At 46.3% G+C, this 9,201-nt stretch overlaps 1 long non-coding RNA gene across 1 annotated transcript; it reads right to left on the bottom strand.

The window, feature by feature from the left end:
- Positions 1–156: 156 nt before the first annotated feature.
- On the bottom strand, positions 157–1,248 carry LOC119276360. The gene is made up of 2 exons (XR_005136566.1): positions 792–1,248; positions 157–510 (listed from the first exon to the last, which is right to left on the bottom strand). It is a non-coding gene; the product is annotated as an uncharacterized LOC119276360 (long non-coding RNA).
- Positions 1,249–9,201: the final 7,953 nt, after the last annotated feature.

Raw genomic sequence — 9,201 nt, 5'->3', positions numbered from 1 at the left:
GCATTTGGTCTTTTCGGTTCGGTCTTTTCGGTCTTCCAATAATTCGGTCTTCCAGAATTGAAGACCAAAATAATTTTGGTCTTTTCGGTTCTTCACTATTCGGTCTTCGGTCCCGACCAAATAGACCAAATTAATTTGGTACAACTCATATTCATGTTACTTCCAGTACCAATACATGTTTATATTTGAGAGCAGAAAGTACCAATACATGTTTATATGCAACAGCAAGTAACAAAGTACCAGTACATGTTTACATTCAAGAGCAAGTAACAAGATTCATATGACACAAAGTAAGAAGATTCATGATTCAGCTTCAATTGGCTTGCCATCTTGAGCAGCTTCTAGATTGGCACCTTCGACAACTGTTTGTTCGGCAACTTCATCGTCAATAATACTACTATGTAAGACGGATTCGTCTCCTGCTTCTGCAGCTGCTGCTCCTACATCTACCTCTACACTCATAAATGCATCTTCATTCTCATTCAGTTCCTCATCATGTTCAGAAAACATCTATAAAAAAGAGAACATTGGAAACAAGCACAAAACAAGCAAGGGCATAAATATACACCATGTATATATCTAGTTTCAGGAAACAAGCACAAATGCATTACTGTGTATGCAGTATCAAGTATTGAAAGTGCTGACATTTGACACAAAACAAGCACAAATACAGTGTTCTATTTGTTGTCCCCAAGTGCTAACATTTGACACAAAAAGCAAGGGCATGTACTGCCTACAAAACACATTCTGCAGGAGCGCTCACAGGATTACAAAGAGGTGGGGTAGCTCACCTTCAGCTGCGATGTGGAGAACCGAAAGTGGGCAGGTCGTCGGGAGGTGGAGCACCGACGGCGGACGAACCGTGTGGAAGAGGACGGGTAGTGGTGAGTAGTGACGAACTGCAGTGGTTGTACTGGTCGTCAGGAGGTGGAGCATCTGCGGCGGACGGCCGCGTCGTAGGCGGTGGAGCGACCGATGGGAGATTGGGGTTGGTGGCGGCGCAGGGCGACAGTCTTCACGGTCAGGGGCTCAGGGCCGCCGCTAGCGGCGCCCGTCTTCACCTGCCAAGGCCGCCACTCAGGCGCCGGTCTTCACCGGCCAGGGCCGCCGCTCGGGCACCGGTCTTCGTACAGGGGCGTGCGGCGCGCATCGAGGCAAGCAGCAGGCGGCGGCTAGGGTTAGTAGTGGGAGAACGAGAGATTGGCTGCGAGTGGTTTCTGTGAATCGGGATGTGAAGATGCAAGGCCGTGTACTCTACTCTGTAGTTGGGTCTAGTGCGTGACCATTGGGCTGGCCGGACGGGCCTTAGCATGGGCTTTTATTATTCGGTCTATACGGGCTATTCGGTCCTAAACGTAGCATGATCGATCAGACCGATACTAGTTCGGTCTTCTATTATCCCCTCGGTGACGGCCTAGGGTTTTCCAGTCCTCCGACGATCTGCGCCGTGAGTATCGTTTCTTCCGGTGAAAGCCGATCTCTCTCCCTTCTCCCCTACGCTACACCCTTCCCTCTCGCTTGGGCTGAACCAAGGGGCGACTGGTTCGCCTACCCGGCCTTGGTGGGGAGCAAGGTGTTGCTAGGGTTACAGAAGAGTCTTCGTTGGTTGTTCTGCTAGTTCGCTGGGAGGCATGGCTAGTCAGGTGGATGAAGAAGCGCCCAAGGATCCGGGAGTTGATAGTACCATCGATCTACTAGATCGCCTAACCCTGCAGGAGGATGAACTTGATGATTTGGTTTGGGAAGATGAGATTGATACAGAGGAAGTCAGACCAAAGTGGCTTGCGATTGGACGCCTTCTGATGACCAAATCATTTAGTCAGAGCGCTCTCATTGGTGACATGCGTGCGGCATGGAATCCAGCAAATGAAGTAATTTGGAGGAGGATAAATCCTAACCTCTACTCTATCCAATTCAACTGCTTGGGTGATTGGAACAAGGCCATGCATCAGGGCCCCTGGGATTTCAAAGGTCATGCTTTAATTCTTGTTGAGTATGATGGTTTCTCCAAGCCAGAAAAGGTAAAACTTGATCGGTTGGAAACCTGGGCGCAAATTCACAAACTGCCAGATGGAGTTCTGAAAAACAAAAGCTTTCTGGAAAACCTGGCGAGTCGCATTGGCGAAGTACAAGCGGTCTAGGTTACGCTCCCTAATGGTTTTGTTGGCGAGTTATAAGAGTAAGAGTAAGGCTGGATGTAAGCAAAAAATTAACAAGAGTAGTCAGGTTTACCAAGGCGGGTGTAACTGAACCTTACAGTGTGAAGTTTGAGAAACTACCAACCTTTTGTTATGAGTGCGGTATGATGGGACACTGGTATGAAGAGTGTGGATCAGGAGAGCATGATGCCACAAAATTTGAGTGGGGTCCGTTCATTCTTGCTTCTAGAAGAGGGGCTAGAGGAGGTAGACCTGGTGCTGCTAATCGTGGTGAGGTGCCTGAAATGTCAGGTGGTCGAGGCCGAGGCCGTGGGAGGAGGGAAAATAATTTCGGTGGCCGTGGACAAAACCCAAGGGACACAGAACATGAGAACGTGGTGAATCAATCTGAGGCCCCTGTTTTGGGCGAAGGTATACTATCAAATTATGATCACAATAGAAGCTGGAGGTTTAATGCCCAAATGGACCAAGCGGCCATTATAGGGACGTCATCGTTGATGACTGACCAACAGCATGAAGATTCCCTTGGGTTGTGGAAGAGGGATGCTCATGACTCGACATCGAGGGGCCTGACGAATGATCCTCTGTATCAGAGTACGGAACTAATTCCAGTGGGTAATACAGTTGTGTTTGCTCAGCAGTTTGAGGGAAGTGAAGAAGAGCCCTTGGTTGATGGGGGCACGCCGCAAAAAAGTCTGAACAGGAAGAAGCTAAAAGGAACAGATGGAGAGGCAGTTACAAAAAAATCTGATAATACATCGGCGACCTCCGAGCAGGGGGATCGCCGGAAGCAATGAAAACCTTAGCATGGAACTGTCGTGGAATGCTTTCGTCTACGGCAGTTCGAGAGCTCTTGGAGCTCCAAGGGCGTGTGAAAGCGGATGTAATTTTTTTATCAGAATCACATTTAAATAAGGATAAGGCAGTAGGATTGAGGGTTAAGCTAGGTTTTGATTTCTTTCACTTGGTGGGCATTGATGGCCGTTCTGGTGGACTTGTGCTCTTTTATAATTCAGTTAATGAAGTGGTCTTGAATTACTCTTCCGACAATTTTATTGACGGCATAGTGATGGATGGTGACAATCCATCATGGCGGCTAACTGGGTTCTATGGGGAACCAATTTGGGAAAGGAAGCACCTCTCGTGGACATGCTTGCGTGATCTTCATAATAACAATGCGGGGCCTTGGTTAGTGCTTGGTGATTTTAATGAAATAATCACTACAAGTGAGAAAGAAGGAGGTAATATTCGGCCTCAACACTACATGCAGGAGTTCAGAGATTGTATTGATGATTGTGGCTTGCAAGAGGTCATGGTGATAGGAGACTTGTTCACTTGGAGTCGGGGGCCTATTAGAGAGAGGCTCGATAGGGCCTTATGCAATGAGTTATGGGCAAGAAAATTTCCGTATGCAGGCTTGGTACATGAGCATCATATAAATTCAGATCACAGGCCGATTCTCCTTGACACTGAATATTATAAACCAATGATGGGTCTACAGCAGAAGCGCAACCGTATGTTTGAAGCGCGCTGGCTAAACGAAGAGACAGTAAATGAGATCATTAGTTCGGCGTGGGAATGGGCCAAATTGGCAGGGTTAGGTCCCCCGCTTTCTGTCCGAACTAACGCAGTTCTCACTGACCTGCTTGAATGGGATCGAGAGACACTCAAGAGCCCGAAGAAGAGAATAAACAAGCTTAAGAAGGAAATAGAGAAACTAAGGCGTGGTCCTAATACTTTTGAAGCGCGGCAAAAGATGAAAGAGCTTCAGGTTCTTATTGAGAACATGTTGGATCAGGAGGAGATGATATGGCTCTAGCGTGGGCGCGCTAACTGGCTACTTCATGGCGACCGGAACACAACTTTCTTTCACAGAGCAGCAGTAGCGCTGAACAAAAGGAACTGCATTAAAAAACTACTAGACGATACAGGAGTGTGGAAAGAAAATGATGATGATATAAAGACCATTATATCCGGATACTTCACTGAGCTATTCACTTCGCAGGTTCAAAATCGGGACCATAATGTGTTGTTTTTAGTGAAACAAAGAGTAACAGATCCTATGAATGATGCTCTTATGGCACCTTACACGGCTGAGGAGGTTAGGAAGGCTCTATTCTCCATTGGTGATTTCAAAACACTAGGGCCGGATGGTTTACATGCAGTCTTTTACAAAAGTTTATGGCCAATGCTTGGGGACGATGTAGTCATGGAGGTGTTAAATGCAGTCAACTCTCATGAGGTGCCACGTGGTTGGAATGACACTATCATTGTAATGATTCCTAAGGTAAATATACCTGAGAAAGTCTCACAGTTTAGACCTATAAGCTTATGCAAGGTGGTCTACAAAACTATCTCTAAGATGATTGCTGCTAGGCTAAAAAATGTACTTCCAGAAATTATAAGTCCTACACAAAGTGCCTTTGTCCCAGGGAGGCTTATTACCGATAATGTTCTGATTGCATATGAAAGTCTGCATGCTATTAAACAGAGAAGAGCGGGCAAGGAGGGCTGGTGTGCGGTAAAACTAGATATGCACAAAGCCTATGACCATGTTGAGTGGGTGTTCTTGGAAGCAATCTTGCTAAAACTGGGTTTCAAACCTGATTGGGTCAGAATGATAATGGCATGTGTGTCTTCGGTGGAGTACAAAGTGAGATATAATTCAGTTGAATCGGAAACGATCAAACCTTCTCGTGGACTTTGCCAGGGAGATCCCTTGTCACCATATTTATTCCTGCTATGTACAGAGGGACTTACAGCCTTGTTAAATCATGCAGAGCAGTCAGGAGAGTTAGTGGGAGTTAAGGTTTGTCGTGATGCACCGTCGGTCACCAACCTCTTATTTGCTGATGATTCGTTAATTCTCATGAAAGCTAATGTACAAAATGCCACTTGTTTGAAATCACTACTAGACTTATACTGTGGTGCCTCAGGTCAGCTAGTAAGTGTGGATAAATCAAGCATTTTCTTCAGTCCTAGCACAGATGTTAACATGAAGGCTCAGGTTTGTGGCACACTTAATATAATGACAGAGGCCATCAATGATAAGTACTTGGGTTTGCCTGCTACCCTGGGTTTGGATAAAAGCAACAGCTTCCAATATTTGATTAATCATTTAATCTTGAGACTTACTGGATGGAAAGAAAAGTGCATGTCTTCTGGAGGTAAGGAAGTGCTTATTAAGTCTGTTGCACAAGCCATACCATCTTATGCGATGTCGGTCTTCAAAATTCCTAAAAAAAATTGCAAAGGAATCACAGATGCGATATCACGTTTTTGGTGGGGTGATGATGCGTCACACAAGAGAATGCACTGGTTTGCTTGGTGGAAGATGTGCATACCAAAGAGCAGAGGAGGTATGGGTTTTCGAGACATTCACTGCTTCAATCTGGCTCTATTGGCAAAACAAGCATGGAGGCTTATTGATGATCCTGAGTCACTATGTGCAAAGATTCTCAAAGCAAAGTATTACCCAAATGACGATCTTATGAATGTGGGGTTGAGGAAGAAGGCCTCCTACACATGGCAAAGTATAATGGCAGGAGTGGAAACCTTGAAGCACGGCATAATCTGGAGAGTGGGCGATGGACAAAAAATTAAAATTTGGGAAGATTGCTGGATCCTACAATCACCATCTAAAAAAGTTATCTCTCCTAGAGGTAACCACTTGTTATCCCGTGTATCTGAGCTAATTGATCCTGCATCGGGGGAGTGGGATAAGCAGCTTGTGTACCAAACTTTTTGTCATGTTGATGCCCAGAGAATACTTGCTATCCCACTGCCTATATATGAAATATCAGACTTCTTGGCATGGAGCTTGACAAAGACAGGGGGTTTCTCGGTAAGATCTGCATATCATGCTATTTGGGAGGCCCAGTTTGGTCACCATCTGCAGGCTGGCTGTAGCTCATCAGCGCCTAAACCCACTTGGAAATCTCTTTGGGGGCTGAATTGTCCTGCAAAAATTAAAAAATTTGTTTGGAGAGTGATCCACAACGCTATTCCATGCCGGGCGTTATTGGCGGATAGACATATCAAGATAAAAGCCCACTGTCCTTCTTGCAACCTAGGCCCTGAGACCATTCGACACTTGTTGTTTGAGTGCCCAGTCGCCACTGAGGTTTGGAAGCTGCTTGGATTGCATAAGGTAACCACTAAAGCCCTAGTTTTGGACAGATCTGGGGAAGTAACTTTAGAATTCCTTCTCAATCTTCCAGATAATCATATCCATGTGTTGGGACTCCCCAAATTCAGAGAAACAATGCCACTTGCTGATGGTTTTTGTGGTGGGAAAGAAGAAAGCTAACACACGGAGGGTTAAAGCTTAATGCTTCACAGATCGGTGTAGCGGTGAGATCACTTGCTGCTAACTATATTAATGCTTATTCTCCAAAACCAAAGATCCGATAGGGTGGCTGGATGAGGCCAAGGAATGGGTACGTCAAGCTGAATGTGGATGCGGGGTTCGACCATGATTCGCTAGAGGGATCTGTGGGGGCTATCATTAGAGACCACAATGGTAATTTCGTGGCAGCGGCCAATGAAAAACTGAACATATGCTATGATGCAATTACCGCAGAAGCAATTGCAGTAAGGTTTGGCTTGAATCTAGCCCGTGCCGCTGGATGCAACAAGATCGAGGTAAATTCGGATAGTCTTGAGGTCATCAACGCGCTTAAGGAAGGGAGTTCTTCGGTTGCCAGTGCCATCTTTGATGACTGTTTTTTTATGTCCTTAGATTTTACCCATATCATCTTTGAACACTGCTGTAGAGAAAACAATAAAGTAGCTCATGAGTTAGCTAGAGCAGTTAAATTCAATCCTCCTGGTGTTTGGCTGGATACAGCCCCGGGGGAGGTTATCCCCCTGATTGTTTCTGATGCTACTATTGTAGCTAATTAATAAAGGAGGTGTTGAATGTCAATAAAAAGTTCGGTCTTCTATTTGCACAGACTGTTTTTTATTCGGTCTTTTCTAATTCGGTCTTTTCGGGTTCGGTCTCGGTCTTTTCGGTTTCGGTCTTCGGTCTTTGGTTTTTATGCCCGGGGTGACGTCCAGCGGTCCGGACCGCGGAACCCATCTAGCACGGTCATGTATCGGTCCACGACGTGGTCTGGACATATTTTTCGCAATCCGGAGACAAGCGTGGTTTTGCCGGAGTCTAGACCACCACCAAGCCCACTTCTGGCTGCCCTGGCCCACCCATACCCCTCTTCCCTCCCCCGCGCACGTTCCTGCCCGGCGCCAGCTGCCCGCATTCATGCCACTGTAGATCGCATCTCTCCATATTAAAATGGTTCAGGGCAAACGCGACCTCTCACCGCCTCCGCCATTGAAACGGTGTGTCAGCCGAGGGCGCCACCCGTGACGTGCCTACGGTGTCGGCGCCTGTTCAATGCCGAAGACGTGTGACTAGATGGAACGGGACGGATATCTACCACGGCCGTTGAATGCCACGTCCGTCCATATGCCCCCATTAAGCAGGCTCGCCGACCGAGAAACCCACTCCAACGTCGTGCATTGACGCACTTGGATGCATGGCCTCGCCGGAATCCGCTATTTAAAGGCGGCCACACCCGACCATCCACTCCACAACACAAGCCGCTCCCCATCCTCCTCCCTTGCACTGCACCCGCCATGACTGTAGCTGGCGAAGCTCTATGGGAGAGCCTTTCCAGTGAGATGAAGCACGCGCTGGCCGCCCTTGCCACCACCTGGCAGAGTCATCGTGCCAGGCAGATTGAGGCCGGCTTGCCGGCTAGCTTGCCCGAGGTCTTCGACGGCGAGGATGACTATGACGCCCCCGATTCAATCATGCACTAAGCATACACACAAATGTGCACGATCAAGATCAGTGACTCACAGGAAGATATCACAACACAACTCTAAACACAAATTGAGTCATACAAGCTTTATATTACAAGCCAGGGGCCTCGAGGGCTCGAATACAAATGAGTCAGCAGAAGCAACAATATCTGAGTACAGACATAAGTAAACAAGTCCACCTTAATAAGGCTAGCACAAAAGCAACAATGATCGAAAAGGCAAGGCCTCCTACCTGGGAGCCTCCTAACTGCTCCTGGTCATCGGTGGTCTCCATGTAGTAGTAGGCACCCAGGATAGTAGTAGTCATCGACGGTGGCATCTATCTCCTGGGACCCGCCATTTGATCGCAACATTCAGGTATAGGGAAAAAAGAGGTAGCAAAGCAACCGCGAGTACCCATCTAACGTACTCGCAAGACTTACATCAGATCTACACTACATATGCATCTGTATTAATAAAAGGGGTAGTTTCTATGGACTAAACCGCAGAATGCCAGAATAAAGGGGGAGATGCCAGTCCTATCGAAGACAATGTCTACTAGCAGCCACCATCTTGAAGCAGTAGAAGAGAGTAGCTGGAATGGTGACAAGTATCATCGTATAGCATAATCCTACCCGAATATCCTCTCCTCGCCTCCTTGTGAGAGAGCGATCGCCGAGTAGTATCTGAGAGAGAGAGGTGCTCGGGGCTTGATCTTAACCCTCCTCGAGCTGTAGGATCACCACCGCGTGCTGCATCTGCGCTCTGGACGGAGGAGCTGTGTCCACGATGAGAGGTAGAAGGGGACATAGTGGTGGGCTGGGGTGGACTAGGCCGGCTGTACTGTGCACTTGGGCCCAAGTGCATAGTGCAATTTTCCTATTTTTCTATTTCCTTTTTTTCTATTTCCTTTTATTTCTTTCCTATTTGACTTTATTTTTAATTGCAACCTAGTTTTATAAATTATGAAACTTGGTCCAATATTAGTGATGAAAAGTTAGTCACTGCCACAAAATTTTAGTGGGCCTCTGAATTAATTTGGGATTTTATATAATTTAAAAGGCAATTAAAATATTGTTTTGGCCCCTGGTTTAATTATTTTAGGGCACTTAAACACTTTATAAAAAGTTGGTTTAACCATGAAAATTACTCATTGATTATTTGTAATACAATGAACATTTTTATTTTTATGTTTGATTAAATATTATTTTTACTTTATTTTAAATTTGAGTTT

The sequence above is a fragment of the Triticum dicoccoides genome, chromosome 3B (genome assembly GCF_002162155.2).
Source record: "Triticum dicoccoides isolate Atlit2015 ecotype Zavitan chromosome 3B, WEW_v2.0, whole genome shotgun sequence".
NCBI lineage: Eukaryota > Viridiplantae > Streptophyta > Magnoliopsida > Poales > Poaceae > Triticum > Triticum dicoccoides.
Note: the sequence above shows the minus strand (reverse complement) of the source record. Positions and strands in the feature narration are given on the sequence as shown.